The following is a 27,762-nucleotide window of genomic DNA, read 5'->3' as shown; positions in this document are numbered from 1 at the left end:
GAAGCTTCTTGTTGCAATCAAACTTCATTGTGATGACTGTTGCTACATTAGAGCTTCAGTAGACAGAAATTGCTGATCTCATTTAAGAGTTGCTTTTCCAGACCGTGGAGGAGGACACTGTCAGAGCAGTGACAAAGGAAGACTGAGTTGTTACAGACACAGCAGTACCTGCTTCAAGATAAAGGGGTCATCACAGAAACCTACCGAGGTGACTTTGTACAAGTATGCATTACCACCCAGTAAAAGCAGATCTGGAACATTTGGAGGTGACATTGCGTAAGTCATCAGTTCCAGTTCTGCATTACCTACAATACACAAAACTTACCGCTAATAACCAAGCTTTCCAAATACTGTTAAATGCAAAAATTGATATTTTGTGTTTATAGACAATAACAGTGAAATTACTGTACAATTTTTCTTTTCAGGCATTTTAATTGCTCAGGTAAGGTACTGAAACAACATTGAAGACAAAAGCTTAACAGAAGTAATTATTAATAACAATACATAAAATTTTTGAAAGGCAGCCTTCTGATCCATGTAATAAAGTAGTCATTAATAGATAGGATTGTAATAATTATCTTAATTTATTATCACCTTTAATGAAATTATTTTTCTGGCTTAAGATAAAAGATAAATTAAAACATCCTAGAGGTGAATTGTCTCCATTATGGCCAACTGCTCAGAGCAAGAGGTTTAGTAAGTTTCTATAGTATATATTGTGAAGACATATTAGTATAAAACCATTTCTAAAAACTTCAGATCTGACAATGACAAAAAATTAGAATTAGTATGGATATGAGTGAGACACTGGCTAGTTGTGAAGTTTAATCTGAAATTTAAAGATACCTTAACCTCTGTTTTTATTACCTATTTATCATTTAAACCTAGAACTTGGATGTCCTGGGGGCTGCAAGGAGATTAAAAACTCATAGTTCACAGAGAAGAACACTGAAGCCTCTGGGGTAGCAGATCCTGAGCTATGCCGGGTTTCGCAGTGCTTATAGGGCTGCCGGACACCTCAGCCAAGGGGCCCCAGGGCCGGGCCTGCCCGGGGCCAGGGCAGAGGCAGGAGCCAGGATCCCTGCTCATGGCCTAGTGCCGAGGTCTGAGAGCACCCACCTGGGGGACAGTCAGGTCCCAGATCAGAAAAGCTTTCTTCACAAGGAGTGAAGTAAAAATGCATCAGATCAGTGGGTCTCCTCTGTGATTTTATCACAGCTTTGTGATAACCCACTGATAATCTGGGAGCTTAAAAGCCTTGAAAGGCCATACTTGGATTTCCAGGCTAAACAGGCTCCTGGTTCTGTGGCAGAACAGATAATTCCTGTGTTTGGGGTTGAGTACTCCCCCCCCGCCCAGAAATACCAAAATCTGGCATGCTCTGGAGTCCGAGTCAGTCCAGGCAGAAAGGCTGTCTGCACCTCCTGACCCTGCGGTTTGCTAGGTGGACAACAAACTCAGACAACTCTCCTGTCACAAGTTCATCAAAATCCTTGTAATTCTACACAACATGAATACAGAATCCACAGCTTTTTTTTCCTTACTAAAAACCTTCACAACAGAAAATTCTTACACAATTCAATAGCCAACCCTAACAAAAACAGGCATTCAGAAAACATCAACACACAGATGAAAACGGGAAACAAATTCCTGATTAATCTCAATAGGTCCTAAACTTAATAAAGCCTCACACTGTGGTGGGAAAAGCCTGGAACAGAAGGAATTTGGACTGAGTACCTTTTGAGGAGAAGCAGAAGGACTCGTCTGGTTTCTGTCACAGCCTCAGAAACAAAGAGGGGGCAGCAATCCTGAGGGCTGGCAGAGGGGTTTGGAAGCACCCCAGGCCTACACCACAGGGACCAAGGAGCTACGGGATCGAGTCAAGAAGCAAAACCCATCCCCACAACCTGTACAGAAGCTACTAAGCAAAAAGCTGAAGTAATTTTAAGAAACAGAAAAGGTCCAAGATCCAAGAAGGTGCTTTGGAGTTTGGAAGACACAAAGGGATTCTACTATGAAAATACTAAATTATCTTAGTCCTTGCACTTGGATAAAGGAAATACAAGAGAAGAGACTAAATATCTAAGATGCTGTGCCACCTGGGAATGTCAGCCAGGACTGTCCTTCACGTTTAAATTTTAACCTTCCTGCATCATGCCTCACTGACTGCCCACACCTTCTGTGCTTAAAATCAGCCTGGAGAAACAATTTAACATCAGTATCTACAACAATAAGATCCAGATTAAAATTCAGATAATAATTTAATCCAAACAGATTTTTTCTTTACACAGCTGTTCAATATTATATAATTAAGACTGTCCTCTTTCCCTGTTTTCCTGTGACAAGTATCTGCAAGTCAGGGTTCCAGGCAGAAATGTGTGGGTTTTCATGCAGGATTCATCACTATAGTAACCGAGCACAAATCATCAAGTGTGAGAGTTTTTCCTGTTTCCCTCTTTTTTTTTCTCCTTTTTTTCCTACCCTTTAAACTGACAGTGAAGTGGGGCACAGAGATGATAGTTGAGATTCTCAGAAGCTTCTACAGAATCCCAGTGACATTTGGGTGTATAACCCCTCCAGAATCCATCAAAAATCCCCACGTAAATAGAATCACATCAAATGTCTCTGCAATATTTTAAACACATGACTATGATAAGAATAAACTCTGTTCCTAAAATTTCTCCAACAGGAAGCATGGGGGGATGAAAGGTTGTACTCACAGGTTTTCTAGCTTCATGTTTCAGATTAAAACTTGGATGATTTTGAGATAAGTCATAAAACATATCAAGGACCATCAGTCACTGGTTAAACAGATTACATAAAGCCTGAGCCCAACAATTTGAATAAAAGCCAGGGATAAATATTGCCTGTCCTTTGTAATCATTTTGAGAAAACATTTTAAGCAAAAGAGTAGTTTTTTTTTTTCCTGACAAGAAATATTTCTAAATGTGATGGTCCTCAAAACATATGCATAACTAAGCCCCTGAAATCAGCATCCAGGAAAAGGTGTTAATTGAAAGACCATATGAATATGTATATATATACACACATATATGGATGTATATAAATTTGTAAAAGATTAATGAGGGCCTCAGGCTGCTCTGTGATGAGCTGAAAGACATTGCTTAGTTTGTCTTATAATGATGACAAAACACTTATTTAATGTTTCTATTTATTCCTCAATCTGCAGTGTTATTTGGATTCTATTGTTCTTCAAACAACTATGAACATAGAAATCCAATAAAATTATTGTGGAATCTACAATATAATGAACAGCTCTCTGCTCATGTAATTGCTAATCTTCCTAAGAACATGCATAGCACTGAGGCAACGGAGCAGGTATCAGAAGCGTGCTGCAATCGGACAGAGATTTCTCACTGTGGTGCACAGCTCTGACGGTGCAGTTTGACATAACACGGTCCAAGAACTGAATGACCAAAATAATGCAGAGCAAACAAGTTCCCTGAGTCTGATTCATTCAAATCAATTTTAAAACGGAAAATAGTGTAGATGAAATGAGTGTGTGGTAATCACAACTCAGTCAACATTTGTCAGCTAATACGATACAAACACTGGCGCAGAGAAACAGCATTTTAACAATCATAACAGTAAGTTCCATCTTGAACCAAAATGAAATTGAACATGCTCATACAGTCATTAAACACAAAGGTTTCAAATGCAAACATCAGAGAAATTGGTTAATCTCATTATTCAGTTTCCACCCTTTACTCAGAATGTCTACTCCTGTGAGTTTATCAGAATGGAAAAAATGTAATAGCGTAGGAAAGCATAAATTTATTTGAGGAAGCAAGTAAAAACGAACATGATGACTGGGTCAGTAGAAACAATCAGAATTTGAGGCGGAGCTGTTCAGGTTCGTGTTACCTAGTCCAGTCCTTCACCAAGCAACAAAATATTTTAAGAATCTCATGACCACTGGCTCATCTATAATGATATTACTTTGCCAGATCTGCTTGCTTCAAGCAAACATCTATCCACATACTGAAAAAATCATTTTAAGTGACACCAGATCTTGCTTACAGGACTGAAGTCTCAGCTGAGATGACAAGACACAGTAACGATAGGACATACGCAGATCTAATGAAGATTCACTATGGCAGCAAAGCTACAGTGCTGCTTGTTCACAGCCTACAGATTTGCATTTAATGAATTGCTATAGAAATGTAGAAATGGTGTCAGTCTCCTGCACTCAACTCAAGTACTTTTCTCCTCTCTCAGTTCTCATGAATTTTTATAAACGGTATAAAATATTTCCTAACATGAAAGCCAGCAACAAAAACTGTTATACCAAAATGCTATTTATTTTCTGTTTCATCTTGTGAATTATAAAGTAAATGAGGAAAACAAGGCAAAATGCACTGTTATTGATTAAAGAAACCTGAGAATGGAGAGAGCCCTCAGTCTAGTCTGACTTCCTGTCTGTCACCAATCTGCCTTATACCATGCTCATTAATTTGCATTTGATGACAATTTAACTTGTATTTGGCTAATGAATATTTTCTTGAAGGGATAATAAATGACATCAAAAGATGAGGAAATACACCTTCCATGACAGTTTATTCCAGCAGTTCATCATGTTAAGAAGTACCCATTTCTAATTTAAATTTGGCCAGCCTCAGCTTTCTAGGATAATTATCTCCTTTTATCTCCTTAAGAAAGGAGAAAGCAGTTGCTCCTTTTCTCAACAAGACTAGAAAGCCCTACAGTATTTTGTAACATTTATTACAAGCAAGTAGTTTAGTGTTAGTTCCTCTCCTCCTAACAAAAATTTCCAAGTGATCATACTGATGCTACTAACCAGAAAGTAAGAGACAAACAATTAAAAAATGAAATGATGAAAAGAATGAAGTAAAGACTGAAAATACACACACACACAAAAAAAAAAAAAAAAAAAAAAAGGAAAAACTTGCTTCTCTAGTTGGCCAAGATGAAAGATTAGCAACAGAAAAAAAGTTCTTCCTTCCAGGAAGCCAATACATGAAAAGTATTCCACGTATTGGCTCTTCCATGAGCCAATACTGGAAAAAAAAATCTATATAGGTTACATGAGATGAGCAATACCCTAAAACTTCCCTTTAGAAGAGTACTTGGAAAGGAAAAAGTTAGCAGTGCCTGGGTAGGAAGTTTCAGCCGATATGAGGACATGAAGACAAAATAACCCCTCCCTAGGAAGAAAACCATATACTTGCTGAAATGGTTTGGGAAGAACTGCTGAAAAAATAAAGAATTGAGAGCCTGCAGCCTGTTCCCCAAAGACAGCAATTGACTAAGATGGCATTGGCTAATTAAAATGGATTCTCTTTTTTATACATAGAGGAGATACAGGAAGAGTAGATTGGGGTATAAGACTAATGGGGCAGAATAGCAATAGCTATGAAACAACTGTAAGGCTGAATTATCACCCCAAGGATCAACCCATAAGGATGCAGAGTTGTGTCACACTAAAAAAAATAAAAATGTCTTCTGCGTTCAGCCATAGGATTTTACTATCTCCAGCATTTTTGGAATTAAAAACAAACAAAAGGCTTATTTTCTCTAGTAGCATCTTGGGAAAACAAACTTTACTCAGCATCAGGATATATAATAAGAAGAAATTCATGAAAACACTGACTCCATTAACAGCTAAACTGTCCCTGTAAATAAGCCAATTGCACTAGAGAATTTCTTTCTAAAATATGGAAAATGTCAGAATAGCATCTTCCCCCCTTCTCCCCCCCCAGTGAAGAGAGTAGCTACCTAATGAGGATAGACCTAATTCACATCCACCGTGGCAGCTGTCTTACAAGCAGATTCACTGACTCTCAATAACGTTTTTCAAACTAGTTTCCGTAGCAACTGCCACCTCATACGCCTGTTCCCAAAGCACAAAACATCTAATAAAATAATAATAATAGCGACAATAACAACAATACTATCTACTTGCACAATGTTTATCAGAGGAGTAGGCTAGATTTCTGCTGGGAAACAAGGTTGATTCTTACAGTGGGAGATCAATCTATTGCAAACACATTATAATGTATTTTTTATTATTTATTTTGTTTTGTGAGATGGAAAACACAAGCATGCAGCCCTCTAGAAAATTAAATCAGAGTGAACTGTCCTTTCAATTCAAACCATTTGCAGCCACAGTAGTAATGAATTTCAGGAAGGAAAGCAGAGAAACGTATAAAAGAGAAAAAGGAAACACAACAAGAACAATCAAATAAGCTATAAGTTTCACTTGTTGGTCAGGCTGTGCCCATTAGGAATTGATTTAGGCAGTCCTCCTGACAGGTGTTGAAAGAACTGAGAAAACCTGTTAACTTTTCAAGTAAATGATGCCCACTATCAAGATCACTGACATCTATTCTTTCTTTGGCAGCAGTGATAAAGGAGTGCAGTATTTCCTGGCTCTTAGAAAATTCCAGGAGAGTTGTAAAAACAGATTCTTCTGCTACAACTACTTCAACAGAGCATATGATTTTAACCAAGTAGTACATTTGCTATAAAGCCTCGCAGAAACACCACTGTACAATACCATAATGGTACCTTACACTGCTATCACCTCTTCTTATTCCCTCATGGATTATGCATGGCCCTTATATCCTTCATTATGATTGTAAAACTGCTGAAAGTCTGCGCAAGTCTTCTCTCACAGTAGACAGATTAAAAACAGATTCACAGATGTCTTAAAACAAGCTTAAAGGGGAGATATTATTGAGTTATTCCAAATAGAATGTGATATTGAATTACTCAGTTTATTTACTCAGTTTAATTACTCAGGAATTACTATTTAATATTTGAATATTGATTATTGATGTAAAATAAATATTCTCTGGTACAGCTTCAAGATGGTATGCACAACTACAGGACTAATAATGAGAACGGGCTACTTTTATAGAGAAATTTGAAATTACATAATTCAGGAAACAACCTCCCTCCTCTTCCACCCACTTTTTAATACAACCTAGCATAATACATTGTATTCAAGTATTTGATGACAAATGTATTTCATCTTGAAGTTGCAGGCTCAGAAACATTTAGGGTCATCAAAGACCCTAACCTGCTACAAATAAAAAGCAGAAAAGTTACAAGGATTCTTGAATGTGTAAGGCAGGACCATCAAGTGTGGAAGTAATCTTTGTAATACTTTCTGTTGGTGTTGTAACCAGTGCTGCTGGCATTCAATCCTCCAGAAAATAAATAAATAAATTAAATGAATAAATAAAAATTCATCAAGTAGACCAACCACCAAAAAATTTTGTGGTGACTGAAGAACAAGTCTTATAATGCAATGCTAGAGACCATCTGATACAAAAATAAGTTGAAAAGTGGTTTTAAATCTTTGTGTACAGATGTATGCATGAAAAACACACATTCATAAGGAAGTTTTCTGTTCTTACTAGCAAAACATAACTTTGAAAAATTAAGTCTTGAAACAAAACAATTTCCTGGAACTAAGGGAATTAACACTGAAATGGTTGAAGCAGTGAAAGGACAGACTCCATCATTTACTGTCCTTGGAACCCAGGGACATAACAATCACCCTGCCAATCTGGGAACAATCTTGTTGATTTTGATATATGAGAATGCCTGGACAGAGCAGTCTCTTCCATGCCTGTGATTAGTGAACCTATTCATTTTCTTAACTGCCTTTATAATTCTTTGCATCGTCCTGGTTACACTCACAATACTACAGGTAATCATCATTAATATTTCCACAGTTGGAGACTTGCGTGTATATCCACGTGGGATGCAGCTCTGATCACACAGAGGAGCTGTTCAGTTACATCTCAAAAAATAAGTTAATCATCAGATTTGGTAAGAATACACCAACAGGAAAACTTTTTCCTTTATCTCAGTTTGGAACATGACCATCAGTTAACCAACACACCACAACGGCAAAGCCTTGCATAACAATGATACCAAGCTCTTGCTTGGTCTCTGCTCATCTCACGCAATAGATTTTGTTTCACTATAGTACAATAGCCCTCAGGAAAATAAAGCTATTGACTTCTCCATATGACTATCTGCACAGAATTTAATAGCCTATAACATAAAGTAAGATGAAATGGCCAACTAATCCCTTCCTGATTTAAACTACATAACTCCTGTGAAACACCACACTGTTAAAATAATGCAGTGCATGGGATGGAAGCCCTAAACTACTAGCTTCCCACACACTTCTGAACACACAGCTCAGGCAAGACTAAAGATAAAATATAGCATTGCAAATTCTTGAGGAAAATTTAGCTTCTTAATCACATGCGGAGAAGACTTCTAGAAAACTGAAAGCAGCAGTGAAGGGAGCAGGGGAGAGGGGTGAAACCCAAGGGAGCTGTGGGACAAGCTGAGGACAGCACCCCTCTCTGTGACCCCTGCACACTGTATTTGAGTTTAAAGGCTGTCTGTTAAAATATTCAGAGATCAAATTTGCATGTGCAGCCAAGGAAGCAACAATAAACAAGCTCCAAAGTAATCCTGCTCCTTAAGAAAGCGTGAGCATGTCTGAAGCAGCACGCTTTGGCTGACAAGCAGCATCAGCATGATGCTCCCTTTTAGTACACAGCTGCATTTTGTTTCTGGAGAATTCACTATCAGGTTCCAACACTCAGTGCCACCCCAGGAGGCTAAATCTAGGTGACATCTGTGGCACAACCACTTTTGCAGAGCAGTATATACTGTGCTGAGGTTCCGCATATCCTATGCCTTCCCCATTGTTAACAGTATGCACACATTTACAGACTCCCAACGTATACGGGTTGCACTTAAACATATGCTTTTGTTGGTAATGAGGCTTGTTGCAGACTCAGTCTTGCTGAGACCGTGTTCCCAATGTTAAGTTTATGGAAGCTTGACACTGGGAGCCACACAGTCTGCTACTCTTTTTTTTTCTCCCTAGTCTTCCTCCCTCCAATTACAGTGAGGGAAGGAAAAGAACAAGGGAAAGAAATGACAAGGCACAGGTTGGTTAAGTGGTGACTTGCCAAACCTTCTCCTGTCACTGTACAGGAGCACCAGCAGTGTCTGGATACTTGTCTGTTTTGCCTCTACCACTGCTTTGTTACAAAACCACAGGTAAGTCGCTTACATCCCCGTACTTTTGTTGTATCATCTGCAAAACTCAATATTAATGCTTATATTAATGTTAATATTAAATGCTAATATTTAAATTCATGCTAGTATTAATGTTTATGTTGAAGATATTAACATTTCTGTATAAAGCATTTGCATATATACTGTAAAGATAGTTAATTATTAAAGCACAACTAAACTTTTCTCTAACATAGAACCAGTTTGTGACAAGTAACAATACATCCCCTTATCTCCTTGTGCATGAACAGCTCATTTTCTTAATAAGAAAAACTCCAGTCCCTTTTTTTTTTTTTTTTTTTTTTTTTACAGTTCTTAAACAATAAGACACTGGAAATCTAACAGGCAGCAATACCACTTGATTGCATTTTAATACTAAAACAGTAAATGGTTCCAAGATCACTGTTACTACTTCTTAAATAGATGAATTATCCTCGCTGTCCCATCAGCTATGGCAGAAGTATATTGCTTTGTTGTTTCTTTTTTGTTTGTTTTGTTTTTTTAAAGGAAGATAGAAAAAGATTTTCTTATGCAGATGACGTGACAACCTGCATTTTATTTTACACCCACTGCAGAAGGAAACCCAAACAAGAGGGGAGCCTGGCAGCAGCTCTGTGCGCCATTTCAGTGGCAGCAGACGCATGGCTGCTCCGCACGGTTCCAGACCTGAGCGGCAGACGTGATGCTAACCCAACCAAACCACGCACACACCCCAGCTAGCCGCGGCGCTCAGCCTGGCACACTGCCTAACCGTGTGCCAGGCTGACTCCTGGCAGGAGACAGTGCTCTCGCTCTGGCTCAGTGGGCTGCAAGGGCATCGCTGCCACAGAGCGAGACAGGGGGAGGAGGAGGAGGAGGAGGAGGAAGAGCAGAATTCCAGCTGCACTTGCTCACATAAGAGCTCCCTGTTCAGCAGCCTTGGAAACAGCCACAGCACCAAGTTCAGAGGAAGCCTGCACGGTGCCAAGTTGGCACCTGCTGGGGCTGAGAGGAAGCTGCTGGGGAAAAAATCTAGAAAGAAAAAAGTGGCGCAAAGAGTCACTAGACAGAAGAAAGTTAAGTATCTAAAATACGTATGGAAAATGGTGGTTAAGAACTGCTTTTGCCCTAAGACTGGTATGGCCGGACATCCTAAGTTGAAATAGCTGAGAAAACGCAGCTGCAGGTATTGGTCTTGCTGAAGGACAGAAAGCAGGCAGAGCGCAGTTTGGTGGATGGCTACACAAGGCAGATGGGAGGTTAAACTAATCACGGGAAGCAGTGCCAGAGATGCAGAACATGGTGTTCACCATCGCATAAAGGAGACATTTCATTGGCAGCTTTATCTTCGGGATAGGTATAAAGCAGAAATAAAAATCTTCCTATTTATTGGAAAGTTCAGCATTTAAGATGTCTTCACTAGTGCCCTAGACCAATTCAAGCACTGTAATCAGGTGTCTTCTGCTCCTGCAGTCTCAGGCAGCTCATATTATAAGAACTTTATCACAAGCTGGATTGTTTTTTTTTTTTTTTTGTTTATTTTTACACATGGTGGTAGCCAAAAGCAGGCTTGATATTTATAATCACAAAAATTAAACGTGTATGAGCAATATAGCACTCAGGTACCTGCATACTCGCAGAAATCTAAGTGTTTGACAACTACTATGTTTCAGCCAGCATGACTATTTGGAGATTTTGCTAATTCCAGCTGCAGGTTTCCCTAGCACTAATCCCAACCTTGAACCAGAAGAAAAACTTCAAACCTTCAACTAGCAGAACCACAAAATCCTATTTTCAAAATACACCCCAGTGGTCATTTTATTCTGTTCCACAAGATGTTTTCTCAATTATTTCACTGGATTTTACTAAATATTCTCTCTCCTTAGAGGCTTATATCTGCTTATTGCTACTATGAACAAAACTGCTAATATATATTAATGTAAAAAATAAACTTGGCAATAGATTTTTTTCTCCTGAGGAATTAATGATGTGAATCTTGATATTATTTGTTTTGAGATGATATAACAACAGATACTGTCTCTGCAAAAGAGATGGTTATGGTGACTCTAAGCTTACTAATGCTCCTAAAAGACTGGCACCTGACACTGAAGATAAAGAACAACTGATTTTAGCTGGAGGTGGTGGAGGTGACAATGTCTAGCATGCCTGTTAGCTAGCAGAGAGAATCTAGCTAGAAGAACACTTCATGTATTCTACTATATTCCACTTAAAATGTTACCCTGAGTATAAAGAAGAGTCCTTCGTAATACTCCTTTATATCCAGTGACCCATCTGGGGGCAGGGTGATGAGGGACAGATGTGCTGAGCTGCTGTTTTTTTTTTTTTGGTGTTGTTGTTTGCTTGTGGAAGAAAAAAAAATCTTTTATGTTTAAAAAAAAATATTTAGCCTGAAACAAAATATTGGTTGGGGGTTGCATGAGTAGCCTTTATTATCATTATTATTTGCAATTAAATAAACTTATCAGAAAAAAAAAAAACCTTTAAAACAAGAAAACAAGGTCTTAGAGTTGAAACAGAGGTATTTGATTTGTGTTTGAGTGAAACAGTGAATTCATTTTCATCAGATTTGATATGTTTTCCCCAACATTAAAAGCCGTTAGATTCCAGACTTACGCTGGAAGGTATAGTCTGTCCTAGCTGGAGTGAGAACTCTGCATCATTACATTGGTTACAGCCTGTTAAGCCTATAGTCTGCAGACATCTTTGGACAGTACATGTGATAAGCAGCAGCAAAAAGGAGAAAGATTTAGGTAAGGTTTGCATTATATAAGCTCAGGCTGTGATATTAGTTGTAATTTTAGAAATCGCAATATTTCTATGTTTAGGATTTACGGGCAAAAGATGGCAATATAACGTCAGACTAATTTGAAAAAAAAACTCAGAAATACATGGGAAAAAAAATATGCAGTTATCTCTGGTTTGAAAATAACAGCTGCTAAGCAGTTGGAAGACATAACATAGAAGTTAAGGGAAATAAAAAATTGTAACATTAAATTTAAGAAAATAATTCAAAATTTTATGACAATATATTCAGTAAACACTATTAAGTAAATACCAGTTTACTTAAACCAATCTGTTACATCAAATATTTTCAATTAAAATGTTTGGTAATTAACGCTCCTTCCATAGCACATATGCAACAATTTGATACAAGTAACTGAAATGCGGATTGTATTGATCTCAACAGAGCACTCACTTTGAAGACACATTTCTACTCAACATGAATGAGGAGGCTATAACCAGCACCCCACAGGAAGGGCTTATCCTCTAAGGTATTGGTGGTTTTGAAGTTTCTCTCCCTCCAATATTTTGCCCTGCAGCTGGGATAACTTATAGGAAAAACTTAAGGAAAATTAATACATTTCTTTGGAAAGCTATAGTTGCCAAACCATATTTATAATCAAATTATGTTTCAGAAAACTTGATCAAAGTTTCCTCTAGTAAATTTAGGCTTAACCAATTCTAAAATTAAAAAAAAAAAAGTCTGAATATTTAGGAAACTGACATTTCTGTACCCTACGCGGGTTTTGTTCTCACCTCCAAAGCAATCCTGTAATTTCATAGCAACTGTGTAAACTGCTACTTTGAAATGGTGGGAGAAAAGGTCCCTTAGTTTTGTAGAAAGAAGCAAAGTAGGAAGGAGGGGATGCTCCCTTTATTCAGGATCCCAGAATTGCTTTGTAAGAAATGCACAACTCAAATTACTTGCATTTGGAGGTCATTTTCAAGCTGGATGCCATGTGTAAGCACAATGAAACTCACAGATTGTTCATGAAAACCTTCTATTACTTTTGACTATAAAAAAGCCAAAATTAATATATCCACTAAGTTAAACCTGACGTGGTTTAAAATGCAAGCCAATCTGTTTTCAATTCTGCAATTATTCATTCCTCCAATTTTATTAAACCAAGAGACAGAACAAACTTAAAATGCATTAACTTAGTTAAACAAAGCCTGATTTTATGATGCAAATGTCAGTCTTCACAGTTCAGCAAGTTCTTTTAGATGTTATACAACTTGTCTACATTACTCCAGCTGACAGATTTTTTTTTCCTTTATAGTTCTTTTTCTTTTTGGTATGTATCAGGGTCCCTGCTTCTGGCACCACCCACAGCTGTGCTGATCCAAACATCATCTGAAGTTACACACATTTGCTTCAGAAGCAGCTCCCACACTGCAAGCAGACGCATGGCAAACACCATGCTCTGAGCTGCTCCCAGGAGACGTCCTGAGCAGCCCCCATGGAGAACGTCTCACTGCACAGAAACCACAGACAGAGGCACGCATGGCGTGCAACCGGTGCCCACTTGAGTCATTGTTTACCAACTGCTCTTTGCATTTGTCTCTTGTCTGGGAACCAAGTATTATACCCTCTTCCTTTCTGCATTAGAAAAGAAAAAAATTCGTGTGTAGATTAACTTGCTTTATTTTTCACTGGCTCGAAACGAGCAAGTTAATGAATTAGTCAATGTTAGGAAAAAAAAGTCTTTTTAAATTACTAGGAGGATATATATAAACTATGAATAAATTAATTATTCAGAGCCAGTGAGTCATCTAAATCAAACACTATTTTAGAGACACTGTCACAGGAAGGAAGAGTCATAAAAACTTCAGGCAGACTAAACAACTCCAGGTATTGGTAGGGAAAATGAAAAAAACGTGCCATTAAAATTCTGAAGATCCCCATGTGACTGTTTAAAGTAACTCCTAATAACTGAGTAAGAAATGCTTCTGGTCTCAATCACACCAGAGCATTTTGACCCTTGCAACATACAGAGACACCTCATTCAGCATCAGAGTTCAACGAATATCATTAATTTTTCTAATGAAAAGACAGATATGGGGACTTAGCTTTGCTGTAACACAAGTCATAAAAGAGGAGAATATACTAAGCATGGATAGTACGAAGCATGACTCAATGCCTTAGCTATGCTGTTGCCAAGCACAGGTAAGCAGTAGATGGACTATTATAAATCACTCTGCACAAAAACAATTTCCTTTAAAAAAAGACAGTTCATGAAAATCCACAGATCTCTGATGCCATCTTGGAGAGTTATCAAGAAGTATGATTAATTATCAGTCAAACAAGCTGCAAGTAAAGTAACACCTTTCTTGTGTTCAAACTAAGCATTGAAATGTGAGGTAAATGACTGATACATCAAAAGCAGATGTGAAATAGAAAATATTTTCAACAGACATACACAAGCAATATGAGGATGGAGAGGTCTCCAGCACTGTGCTGCTGGGGAGCGATTCTCTTTTTCCTCCCACTCCAGTCAGCCACAAGCCTACCTTGTCTTGCCTGCTTTAATGTCCTCATAAACAACTGTGTAAATTATAAAGTACTGGTAAAATATAAAAATCATCAGTATAAAATAACGACAAGAATAAGCTGTGTATGACCACTGCACATGCATAGCTTTTCCACCAGAAATTGAATAGAAAAATGCAAAAAATTATTTTAGTAGAATTCAGAAACTATTTTAGAGATCAAAATGTTCAGATTGCAATACACTCCTTGTCTGCTTATTCATCTTGATTTTGCAGGCTTGGAAAATTATCTGTAACTATCCCCCTCCTCAATACTCCGGAGCAGAGCTACCCGTCACTATAAGCAATTAAAGATGGAGCACAGATAGAGAATAATTTTATTATGATGGAGAGTAAGTATTAAATACTTTCTATAATAGCATTATTAAATGAGCTTACAAGTATTTTAACCTGAGTGTTGAAAGAAAATAAAAATCACTTGACTACCGAGAAAGCACTATCAAACTTCCATTGCTTCCTCCCATTTTGAAAGGCTGTTTCTTGTATGCAGAGAGCACAGTGCTACCATCAACACCTATCTTTAGACAATCCACTATGAAGCAGTGAGCACAGGGAACACAGATGCCAGCACCGAGCACGGCGTGCAGTGACGCACAAGGAGAGGGGAACTGGCCATAGGCTGCACCTGCGCAGCAGCCATCGTGTGGGGGATCCCCACCAGCAGGAACCCGTTAGAGCTGCCGCTGCCAATTACACCTGCTTTGCATAAGGGTGCAGATTCAAACCGGTTAACCAAATTCTTCTCCTGGGTGAAATTAATCCTAGTTTTACCAAGCCTTTACATCTCAAACACTCGGTGTGGCAGCATTTCTACATCTAAACAATTGCTTCAAACCCATTCTTTCTTTTTCGTTAAAGCCATTCAACCACTCAAAGAACCAAAATGCTACATTTAAGCTTAAAGTTCCTCACTTCAAAACATCATCTAAGATTTCCAAATTATAACACGCAGTTATTACTTTGGAAGATACATTAAAAAGCTCACAAAAATTATGCAACATCAGCATAGCACCAGGTCTACTTGTTACCAGTTTCTATTTTCACAGGGTATTAATGCTCTATGCAACTGAAAAACAAGCAGGTGAGACGTCATAATTGCTATTGTTTGAGAAAATCCAGCATATCAAATTACATTTTCATTTTCTATCAGGATTACCATTTAGCTATCATTTAGGTGGGACATTTAAAAAAGATGCCAGAAATGCCAAGGCAAAGATCTTTGGATCAAAATAAAGAATTTATCATTCCCATCACCTGTTTCAGTCCATTTTTTTTTAGAATATCCTGAGTTGGAAAGAACCCACAAGGATCACGGAGTCCAACTCTTGGCTCTGCACAGGACCACTCAAAAATCAGACCACATGTTTGAGAGCATTGTCCAAGTGCTTATTGGACAACAGGCTCGGTGCTGTGACCACGTCCCTGGGAAGCCTGTCCCAGTGCCCGACCACCCTCTAGGTGCAGAACCTTTCCCTAACACCCAGCCTGACCCTCCCCTGTCCCAGCTCCATGCCGTTCCCTCGGGTCCTGTCGCTGTCCCCAGAGAGCAGAGCTCAGCGCCTGCCCCTCCGCTCCCCTCGTGAGGGAGCTGCAGGCCGCCATGAGGCCTCCCCTCAGCCTGCTCTGCTCTGGGCTGAACAAACCAAGGGACCTCAGCCGCTCCTCATATGTCTTGCCTTCATAGTCCTACTTTGGACACTTTCTATTAATAGTTTTACATTCTTGTCATGTAGTGCCCAAAACTGCACACAGTACTCAAGATAAGGCTGCACCAGCACAGAGCAGAGGACAATCAATTCCCTCAACCAGCTCGCCATGCTGTGCCTGATGCCCCCCAGAATATAGTCAGCCCTTTTGGCTGCCAGGGCACACTGGTGATTCGCACTCAGCTTGCCGTTGACCAGAATCCCCAGATCCCTAACCCTTTCTGCGGGGCTGCTCTCCAGCCTCTCGTCCCCCAGTCTGTGCATATAGCCACAGTTGCCCCATCCCAGGTGCAGAATCTGCCACTTGCTTTTGTTAAATTTCATGTGGTTGGCAATTGCCCAGCCCTCTAACCTGTAAAACTATCTCTGCAAGTCCTCTCTGCCCTCCACAGAGTCCAAAGCTCCTCCCGATTTAATGTCATCCACAAACTTAGTATACCTTCAAGTCCTGTGCCCAAGTTATTTATGAAAACACTGAAGAGAACTGGCCCTAAAATGAAGCCCTGCAGTACCTGAGTGGTGACCAGCCGCCAGCCTGATGTAACCCTATTTACTATAACCCTTTGAACCCAGTACATTTCAGACTGTATGGAGTCTGCCCAAGTTGTTGCTGTGTCCCATGATCTATTGCCCTGTGCTGGCCAGCCTGCATTTGAGCTGCATCTCCCATAAAATGACAAAGCTGTTCATCCAGAGGTTAAACTGGTGTACACAGTTCTGGATGTAGTCCAGCCAGAGAGTCTAGTCCATGCACATATTCCTCTAAGGCATCGTAGCAGTTTAGAGGAAACATAGCAGTGAGCTGACCAAGCTAATTCAATTCAATTAAATTTGAATGTTATGTTTCAAGTCTACTGTACCCATAATGTTTTGTTTTGTTTTTTTCAGAGGAGGAGGAGAGGAGGCAATAAAGTTTACTATGCTTTTGTAACAAGGAAATTAAGCAAAATTATCTATTGACATATCCATGCAGAAAAGCTAATAAGCAAGTCAACATCTTCAGTTAGTATTTGGGAAGCCATGGAAGTTGGAACAGGAATTCTATGAAGGAAACCATGCTAAGCATCTGATATTCAAGTCTACTGAGATCAAAGCTGGATCCATATTGAAACACACAGGTTAGTCAAAACATGCATGAAGAGGCTCACAGGGACAAGTGTGAAAAAATGAATGGCATGCAGTCTTAGATCCGTTCTTGAATAACATTCAATTTAGGTAAAATTACTTTAAAAAAAATCCAAATTTATGTTACCTCTAGTGCCAAAAAATAGTCCAAAAACTTTGGCAGCACTTCACATTGTGTATACAGCTGAGTATTTGTTGGAAGAATATTGGTGGATAGCAGCTCAAATTGAAACCCTCAGTAGCATCACTGGGAAGTGTTTTATATTCAACACAGAAAAGTTGATATGTGATATTTAAATGCCAAGCTATCTTAATGTTCTATATGTTAATGATCTATAATGTTGCCAATCTTGAGTTTTTTAACCCATAGTCTTTAACTTTTCTAAACGACTAAGTAGATAAAACAACATAAACATCATTTTTGCCATGAAAGCAACAGAATAAAATTATGTGTTTAGAATTTAATCCATCAGCTATCTAGTAGCTACAAATCTCAAAGTGCAGAATAATGTTACTCTAGTGTTACTCTACTATGAAAGGATTAGGATAAAAAATAAAATGTTGGAGTGAAACAAAAACTAGACTGTTACTGAAGATAGCCCTGCTACTAAGCAGCCTGATATGCCTAGTCTTCCCGCCGTCATGGCTAACTGAAACTACTGCTTTTCTTACACTGATGATTAAATAACAAATACAGCATTATAACAGGGTAAGATAATGTAGAAGCCCATAGTGAATTACTTTTCAGAAAAGTAGTAGTTACTCCTACACGGAGTTCACATAACATACTAGAAATAGAAATGTACATATAGTTCACTTAATGTTCATAAACACAATAGTACGAGAAATACAAAGCTGATCAAGATAGCTCATGACAGTTCCAATACTTCCCATGTTTCCCCATGCAGATTTTACTCTAGATATCCACTCAGACCTAACAGACCCTGCAGAGTAATTTCAAGATTTGCACAGAAAAGCACACTGCAATTCTGAAGAAATTTCAACATATTTCCTCTGAGATGTGTCCCCATGTGTACTCCAGCAGCCATTTTCTGCTTTGATTGCTTTTTACCCCATTATCTTACCATACAGTACTACTCTTTAGGTTCCCTTTCTAATCTGTTCACTAATGAACCGTCCTGGCTTCCCATATCACAAGAAGTGAGGTCAGCCAGTTCTCCTTGTGCCACTACCTAATGCGTGCTAAACAACAACTTTGGCTGCAACAGAAAATCTCTAATTGCTATTGAGTTTGTAAACAAATTTGTTACAGACAAAATCTAAGCTTCTGTGAGCTCATTTGCTGTATATTCCCAGCTCCTCCTGATATACTGCTTCTTTCCTTTAGTGGTATCTTTCATAAACACAGTGTTATATTCACATATATACCAGAGATAGAGGTCAACTGGAACATAGTTCTATCATCAATATCATTTCTCTAGCCTATGCTTTGGATATGTGGCAATGATTCACTGCTTTATCTCGTAGAAAACACAAAAGGGACAACAGAGATATTTCTTAAAGAAGACTATCTCCCAAGAAAGCTCATGCACAACAAGTGAAAAGTGAGTGTTTGGAAGAAAGCAATCTGACAGCCACTTAATTCTCTGTAACAAACAGGCCAGTGCACTTAAGACACTGCTATGAAAGTCTTTGTGACATTAATATGGAAGGTTTTTTTAAATACACACCAAAAAGAGATCTAGCTGCTGTTTACCTAAAAATTTATCAGAAGTACTTACTGGTAGCAAGCTATTTTGTTTAAAACATCCCAAGTAGCTCATTTAAAAGTAACTGCCATGATACACAAGATATTCTGAGTTAGTGTCTACCCATGAAGGTAATGATACAGACAAGAAGCCAGTTTTGTAAAAAGGATGGTTTATAGTTGATAAAGACAATCATAAGAGATCTGCCCTGAACAGTACAACCTATTTTGGAAGACGTGCCAGACAGTATGATGTAACAGCAGTACCATGGTTCAGGTGAATTTGTGAAGAGGATGATAAAGGAAGAAGGAAGAGACTGCACTCGGGAGCTTTTATTTTATTTATTTTTAAAGCAGCAGAAAAAAAAAGGCACAGGACAAGAACAAGAACGTACATTTGCAGTAGGGGTAAGCATCTCAGCAGTAGGCCAACTAGTTAAAATTCTTGGGGCACAAACCCTAAAGGAGAAGAGTGATCTGAATTTGTTTAGCCAGGCTAAAGGAAACCAAAAAGGCAATGTAATACCTGCCTACAGCTACTTGAATGAGAGTTAGAAAAGATGGCTGAGACACTTCTCTCCATAGCATGTGATGCTACAATAAAAACCTGTCATCACAGCTCACAGCTTGGACAGTTCAGGGAAAAGCAATCCCAGGAGGAAAGTAGGACAGTGTGGGGACAGCTGCTGCAATCTCCATCCTTGGAATTGCTCCGCACAGCAATAGTTTTGACTTGAATTAGATTTTGAGAGCTCCATTTTAACCCAAATGACGTTAAAGGAAGAGAGGGAATGGCAGAAAGCAAATGGTGTAACATATATACACACCTGTCTTAGAATCACTGAATCATTTAGGTTGGAAAGGACCTTCAAGATCAAATCCAACCATCTATGATTAATACCATTATGTGTATACACATACATACATATATATATATACACACACCTAAAATGCATTGGTATTAAGATAAATGTGAAATTATAAAGACATTATTTCCACAGGTAGGTAAGATACACCAGTGACTTGATGTGACAATTTGTAGAAAGATTTGGGATATGTCTGGTTAATATATACTTAGTCTTCAGTATAATTGAGAAATTCTTAAGATTAATAAATAGTGGTCTTGAACTAGTGTCCAGTTTTAGTACTTGATTTACTGATATCGGAGAGAAACAAGTAATTTTAAAAACCTTTCTTGATTTTCTGCTTCACTGGGTGTATAAAACTACATCATTCTCCCACCCCTATTTTTAAAAATACCTTTTTTTAAATGACACTATGATCTCAGTCTAAAGCAGAACTACCAAAGAAAATCTACAGCATTAATTGAAAGAAAGCTATGGAATATTATGGCAAACATCCTCATGCTCATCAATAGCAGGAAAGGAATGATGGAAATGAAGTAAAAAAAATAAATTACAGTGAAAGTATTCTAATTTAAAAGGACACCGTGAAATATTTTATAGTAATAAGTATATAACATCCATATTGACCTTAGTTGATTTCATTGGGTTTAATGACCCATTAGGCACAGTTAATAGCCCAGAGCTTTGCTCTAAGCAATCAGACAAAAGTGCATTAATAGACAGAAGCATTCTGTCGTTTAGCATTCAGAACTAATTTTTGTTCAGAACTTATTCACCGCTAACTTTCTGAAGTTTTTTCAGCTGAAGTTTATTCAGAAAATTCAGCTTTCTTTGCTAAGTATCCTTCATGAGATACATCAGTTGCAAAATACAGGCCAACTGGATAGAACTCTGGAAGACCGCTAAAATTAAATTATTTATTTTGCAAAAACACTTCAAAACTTTTCAAACAGAGTACCTTTATCTTGGCAGCCATTATGATGTATAAGAACAACAACTGAAAAAAAAAATACTATTAGTGACTAGCTCAAATCAAAATAATTCCTAGATGCAGTTTTCAGAAAAATAAGCATCAGCTACCTGGAGCTCAGTTCTGTGCCTGACTGTAACCCTTAGCCCACAGCTCAGCTCTCCAAAGCCTGTTTAGTACATTAAATGTGTGTGACCTTGGGTCACTTTTGATGAGAAAGTTATTTCAAGATGTGAGGAAGTTCAAGAGCTAAGACCATGAAACATTAAAAAATTAAGGGAAAGAAGTGTAGTTTTTGATACAATGATCCTTATCACCTCAAAATATTAAAAATACTGACATTAAAAATTTAAGAATGTAAAATAGAAATGGAAGACAATGGAAGATTGGCTTGTTTCAAGGAAAAATAAATGCTGGCTTCCTCACTTCACTGAGAAGTGCTGGCAGCAGCACTAATCAGCTGCTCCACCATGGTCTAAAAGCATAATAATGTTACTTACTTACTGTTCATATTAGCCAATATATATTTGCTGATATTATATATATCCTGTACCTTTACAGGTGGTAAAAAGCATGAATCCAAAGAGGAGCTATTCCACAAGCATAAGGACATTTTAAAGGCCGCATGGGTGCATCCATATGAGCTGAAATTACATCACTGGTTGCCATGCACAGGATGACATGAATGCCCAACACAGTAAAAAACAGCTTTACAAAACTACTCTGTTCGATCTCCTCAATGATTGTGGTAAGAAAAAGAAATAAATATTATAGCAGAAAAAAATATTTAAACAGAATTATTTAATATTTACAACAGCTAAATACTTAAGTCCTTGAGTTTAAAGCAAGATGGTTCTCACTGTACAATTTTTAATTTAAAACATGAATTACAAGATTTGAGCATTTGACCTCTTGAAGATGGCTGACATTTCCTCACTCTCAATATCCACACAACAAATGAAGGCCTCAATACCTGGTACATATACACAAAAATAATTTAAAAAAAGCTATCATACGGACTGAAATTCAAATACAGTTCAAGCATGAAAACTAGTAAGGACTTCGCAGGATTGGCTTTATACTTGGAAACATTAGTATCTAATTCCATATGTATCTATTAATTCACATTTCATGCATAGTATTTAGATGGATTTGGTTCAAAGAAAAAAGAGAGGTGACGGTAAGGAGGCTTGGGGCTCTGCTTGACTGCTCCAGGTCTCTGCATGTTTTCAGGCAGCAGCCAAGAACAAGTTTTTCAGAAAGGTTTCAAAAGCTCCAGGGATTTAAACCTTATCACAAGCAAACTGCCTCCTCGGTCACATCTTTCCAGCCTTTTTGAACTAGGCCACTGAGAAAAAGTCAACACAGAATATCCAACATATCTGAGATGACTATGTTATAATGATTGCCCTGTAAAACAATGAAATTCTCACTTTTGTACTTTTTCATCTAACCCAAGATACCCATTTCTCAGGCACCCCAAACCAGTCTTCAATGCCAAACATTAGTAACTACAATTACCTCTGCATAGACAACAATACTAGTTTAATGTACTTGAAAACTCCCAAGTTCAGGCTTACTCTTCATGGAGTAACAGCAATTACAGTTCTCTCCTGTCTGTTTACATAGTGACATACAGACATTTTATTGGTATTGTTACTTACCATTACACTTCAATGGTTCTTTCATATAATAAAAAGATTGCTATAGGCTCTCCAATCCACACATCTAAGAATAGTTCAGGAATATCTATTAGACTCGAAAATACGAATAACTAAAATCACTCAGTCGTTACTGCATTCAACAGGTGAATGCATGATACAACAAATGGATCTAACGGAACACTTTATGAGCATACAATAAAGTCAACATTCACTGAGTGCTTATGGTTTTTTGAGAACATGCTGAGAACAGTTAAGTATAGTTCTTTAAATACATACAGTCAGTACAGCTGCTGCTTCTCAGCTGTGGTAATCACAGACAACAACTTTTTGAAAGATTTTCAAAACCAAAAATTCTTTGTATTCTGCTTGTTTAATGCAATGCCAGCATTCTCAGTTTGCAGAGACTAATTTTGTCTTTGACTCCTCTTAGCAAAAGCATGCCTAATAGACAGGAGGGAGAAAAAATGAAAAGTGTCTGGCTGCTGGTAATGGAAGGGTTTTGCATGTAAGCTGACTTGCTCTTTAGAGACCCTTGGACTGATTAACCAAGTAGCAAATTGCTAAGTAGGAGTCCAGGTACTGTGTCCTTGAAATTATATGTAGCAAACCGTTCATCTGTGGAAATTAAAGGCTAGGGATAATGGTTATATCTAGAAAATGGGAGAAACTAAAGTCCCCTAAAGTACTTCTTAATGTACTAGAAGTATATTTGATGAATACAGCCAGTAAAAGCAGAGAAAATCTGTTTTCTTCTGTTAGACATAGGCAAATACTTGCCTAACAAATAGGAAACTTGTTATCCTGTGAGTCTGAAATGAACACTATTACATGTCTGTTAAAGAATTTTCTATAAACATAAGCACGTATTCATCCCAGAATATTAAACCTGTAAAAGCAACCGGAGATGGAAAAATAAAATGCAGGATATGAGGAATGGACAGGCATTCTGAAATGGCAGGACATCCTGCAGAGTCACTACAATGGCGTAGTTCTGCTTGTGCTATCACAACTCTTAAGCAAGCGTCACTTAATGGAAGACTGTGAAGTTATTTGCAGATTTACAGGTTCAGCTCATGCTTCTTCATGCAAAGTTATCTACATATTACAAAATGTTATGTTAAGAGAAAAGTTGATTAGAACCTGTCTTTAAAATTCAATGTCATTAGGACTGTATTTAATGACTAATGCTAGAGAGTTAAAATGAAGTTTTTAAAAAAAAAAGTAATACCTGGCACAGTGGGTCTTTACCAAGGGTTTAACCAACTTATGAAAACTTCCGCTTGTTACTGAAAACAGGAATGTTTTCCTTTCATTAAAATTGAAAATTTACACGTTTGGCATTGGGGGGTGTCTTTTGTCCTTGAAACATAGGAGTAAAGGAATACATCAACTAAGAACGAATCTCATTGTCAGCTCAAACTAATCACTTCTGACCATAGCAGTAACAACCTATATTCAGTAACCCAGTAAACAGAGCAAAGCATCAGCTCTGAACACTAAATTGCAAAAAAATAAAAAATAAAAGTAAAATTGACAACAGGAATTTGAGAGCATAAATGAGCATTTATTCTTCAAAAGGAAGAGACAGAAAAGTTATTTCCGTGCAACACAAAACTGAGGTGAGACATGACACGGAGTGTTGCATGCAGACTCCACAAGGAAAGAGAGCAAAGAAGGGGTGATGTTGCATGCCCATGGCCCTGCCCAGCCATCCCAGGCCACTGGATCTGATCCTAACTCACAACTACAAGCCTGGCCTGGGGGAGCCCCCACAGGTCCCAGCCTCAACCATGAACTTTCCAGAAGTAAGAACACCTATCCAGGAAAACATTTTCCGGAAAGATCAAATCACAGTGCCAGACTGATACTGAGACACACTGAACTCAAAGCACCAGAAAACTCACAGCTAACTCTTGCATTAAGGATGTTGAACAATTTCCTCCAACCTTAAACTTAAAAACACGCTTTTTGGATAAGGTTTCCTCAAGTAGAGATGGGTTTTGGGGCATGATTTTACTCAAGTTATTCTAACCAAACATTCTCAAAATGCTAGGTGCATTCATCACCTATCACTCAGCTAAAAAACAAATAGAAAAAAATAGCAGTCCGTTAGTCTTAAGTAGCTTGTGAGGATGTTTCTGTTTCACATGAATAAATTTAATTAGCACTGGGGGTGGCAGAGCTCCATTACAAAGGATGAAGGAGGAGAGTAAAATTATCCAACTGCAATAAGAACTATATCCTTGAAACAGTACTCTAAGTTTGTATTAAAAAAAAAAAAACAGACATATGGTCTGAGGTGCTCATTCTAAAAATGGGTAAAGCCATGGAGACTGTAAGTCAACCTGTGTAATCGTAACCTACACAAAGTCTGGAGCCAACTGTAGTACTCAGCAGATATCTCAGGAATACTGTGCTGCTTGTTACTTCTTTAAATTTCAATGTGCTATTGGAAGTTGAGAGCATTTATAGAGAAATAAAAATGGCCTTTTTGGCATGATGCTCTGCATTTTATATCAGTATGAAAAGTCATTGTCTTTTCTACTTGCTTTTTTACTAAGCAGCTGTGTTCACTGCAGAAACATTAACCAACTATATTCTATCGAAAAAGGCAAAAAAAAATCTGCCTACAATAGGTACTGCTTACACTTGCATTGACACCATGTGTGGCACCCTTTATTCCTCCCATGAAACGATTTCATACAGGCTAGCTATAACTGCTTTACATTGTTAGCGATTCTAATTATAGATATAAAACTTAGTTCTCTATCATAGGCCACAAGGAAAGAGAGCTCCGTTTCTCTGAAATTTCAGCCAGAACAGCTCTGGAGTTTTTAAACCAGACGTAACACAGGTCTAAACTTGCTCTCAAAAGCCACAAAATGCACTTTGTGCTTACTTGCGCATAAAAGCCAGCCTAGAGGTACATTGACACTCATCTCATATTGTGCCATAAGAATGTTCAATTCAAATGTGCTCAGAAAAGCTGCAGTATCTTTTAAGAGTAAAAGATGACTATAAGGCTTGAGCAATCAGTGCATTCATATGCATTGTTTACATTACATAAAAAAAATAAATACGAGGAAAGTGGGCCTACTGCCCCCAGTCCTACTGAGAAAATCCTTGGCAAGTGAAGGAACAGAAGCTATTTAAATGAGCATGAAAAACCCCTACAGGAATTTAACCATAAAAGGCTTTAAAAGGAATGATCAATTGGCTACTGCAAGGAACATAGCAGAGCACATTATCATAAGACAACCACTAACGAGGTAACATTCTTTATTTATACTTTCTCTCTTGAATAAAGAGTAGTTTGCTTTTTATACACACATACATGCATATGCTCAAAACTATATAGATACATGTATGTATTTACAAACAAAATGCAACAAATTTGGCCAAAGACCCATACATATTAAAGAACACCCCAAATGCCATAAATTCAGTTCTATTTTCAACCTTGAAATTATGTCTAATGTACATTTCTTGACTGGTACATGAAAACTAAGTTTGAGCTTCCTGAATTCACGCTATTGAAATAACCAACATATGTTTGATCAGAATTGAGTTTGTGATTAAGCCTTTCTCCTTTCCCCCAGTAAACGTGCTTACACTCAAGCAAAAATAAATAAAGTCTTAAGCAAAACAAAAAGCCCCGCAACATTAGTCATTACTAAGTTAATTATTCTAGCTAGTTCCAGAAGGCATCTCTAACATTTGCTGGTGCATGAATTTCCAATACTGTCTGAGCGCTGCTGGCACTAGCTCCACTCAAATTGTCATTCTTAAATAATTTTAACAGATGGGTCAGCCCATGAGTCTAAGATTCCAGGACACCCAAGAAATGCTTGCTGTGAAGGCTACTTAGTTTATAGGGCCTTAGTCGTACTTATCTCAAGCACGACAGAGTTATTCCAGTTAATGAATTCAAACAGCGAAAGCTACCAAGACAGTAACAACTATAAGATCTCATTAAATTTACTCACTCAGTCTTAACAGACATAATTTCACAGATCCAAGGTTTGATAGTTTCAGAGATTACGTGACAGTGATTTTGTTTACTTGGCTATCTTGAGAAACTAGTTTTCCTTGTCTCTGAAAACTGAGTAGTGATAGCACACAGCCAGCAGCGTTTTGCTCTACCTGATGCAGTTATCTCTAGCAGTGACTGCAAGCAGTTGCCCAGAAAAAAAAAAAGTAATAAAAAAATTAATGCATGCATCTCATTTCCAGGCAATACTTTCCAAAGTTTCAACTATTTTCAGCTGGCACAGTTCCTGAAATGAATGTGATAGCAATATATCAAGCAGATGTCATTGAACTATGTTCTATGAACTCATCCAGTCTACTACTGATTTTTTTTTTCTTAAGCTCAGGAACAAGCTTACACACACAAAAAAAAATCATCATCCATAACAATCTTCGGTAGGGAGTTCTACAAGTTTTTCATCTATTGCATAAATACATCTGCGTTTTGTTCTGAAACGGGAAACTGCTAGGTTTCCAGTACTACCTAAACATTGTAGAGGAAAAGAACTATCGAATTGAGATAGGCTCTCACCGCAGTATTTTCGTAGACCACTATGATAGTCCTCCCCAGCATTAACCACCTCTTAGAAAGAGTAAAATAGTTCCAGCTTGCTTAGTCACACCCTGTACAGAACTTGATCCATACCTCTCATCATTGCCATCCTACTCTCCTTTTCTACAGCATTCATGTTCTTCAGAAGCTCAGAAGCACACAGTATTCAGATATGCAGGCACACAATAAATTACAGAAAAATACAGTGATATCCTGAAATTCTACATTATTCTACATTAATTTCTTCATCTTTCTTCGGCAAACCTAAATATTTTCATGGTATTGCAGTAACCTCAAGACCTCCCACCGGAGCAGTCATAGTCAGCTCAGAGCCCGTCATTTTCAGTACTGAAGCTGTGAGTTGCAAAAACTCCAACTTTACATTCGTGACCAATCTCCACCTGCCATTGATTGCCCCGGAGCTGTCACATACATCCATAGCTCTTCTCTACCAACCCACCTCCTCCATTATCCTGCATAACTACAGCTTTATCAGAAAACTTTGTCACATCACTGCTCATCCCCTCTCCAAGGGTCTTTTATGAATGACAGCACAACCGCCACAGTGCAGCTCCTGGAACACCCCATCAGCACAGCTGCTGGCTTTCTTCCACTGAAGTCCCCTGTAAAATATTTGAGATTGAGTCCCTAGAAAACATGGTATCCAAACCATGCCACTTCATCATTTTTGCAGTGAAAGTTTCTTCCTCTTCTTTT

The 27,762-nt window shown here is 38.1% G+C and overlaps 1 protein-coding gene and 1 long non-coding RNA gene across 2 annotated transcripts in view; one reads left to right on the top strand and one right to left on the bottom strand.

Annotated features, from left to right (window-relative positions):
* The window catches only part of LRRC4C (leucine rich repeat containing 4C), a 515,374-nt gene that overhangs the window by 405,224 nt on the left and 82,388 nt on the right, over positions 1-27,762 (bottom strand). The gene's annotated exons all lie outside the window — the stretch shown is intronic.
* Positions 683-27,760, top strand: LOC308196103. The gene is made up of 4 exons (XR_013952090.1): positions 683-9,078; positions 9,406-12,365; positions 17,019-17,248; positions 21,361-27,760. It is a non-coding gene; the product is annotated as an uncharacterized lncRNA (long non-coding RNA).

The sequence above is a fragment of the Anser brachyrhynchus genome (genome assembly GCF_964034855.1).
Source record: "Anser brachyrhynchus genome assembly, chromosome: 5".
Lineage (NCBI taxonomy): Eukaryota > Metazoa > Chordata > Aves > Anseriformes > Anatidae > Anser > Anser brachyrhynchus.
The sequence above is the reverse complement of the archived record's forward strand: the minus strand, read 5'-3'. Positions and strand labels throughout refer to the sequence as shown.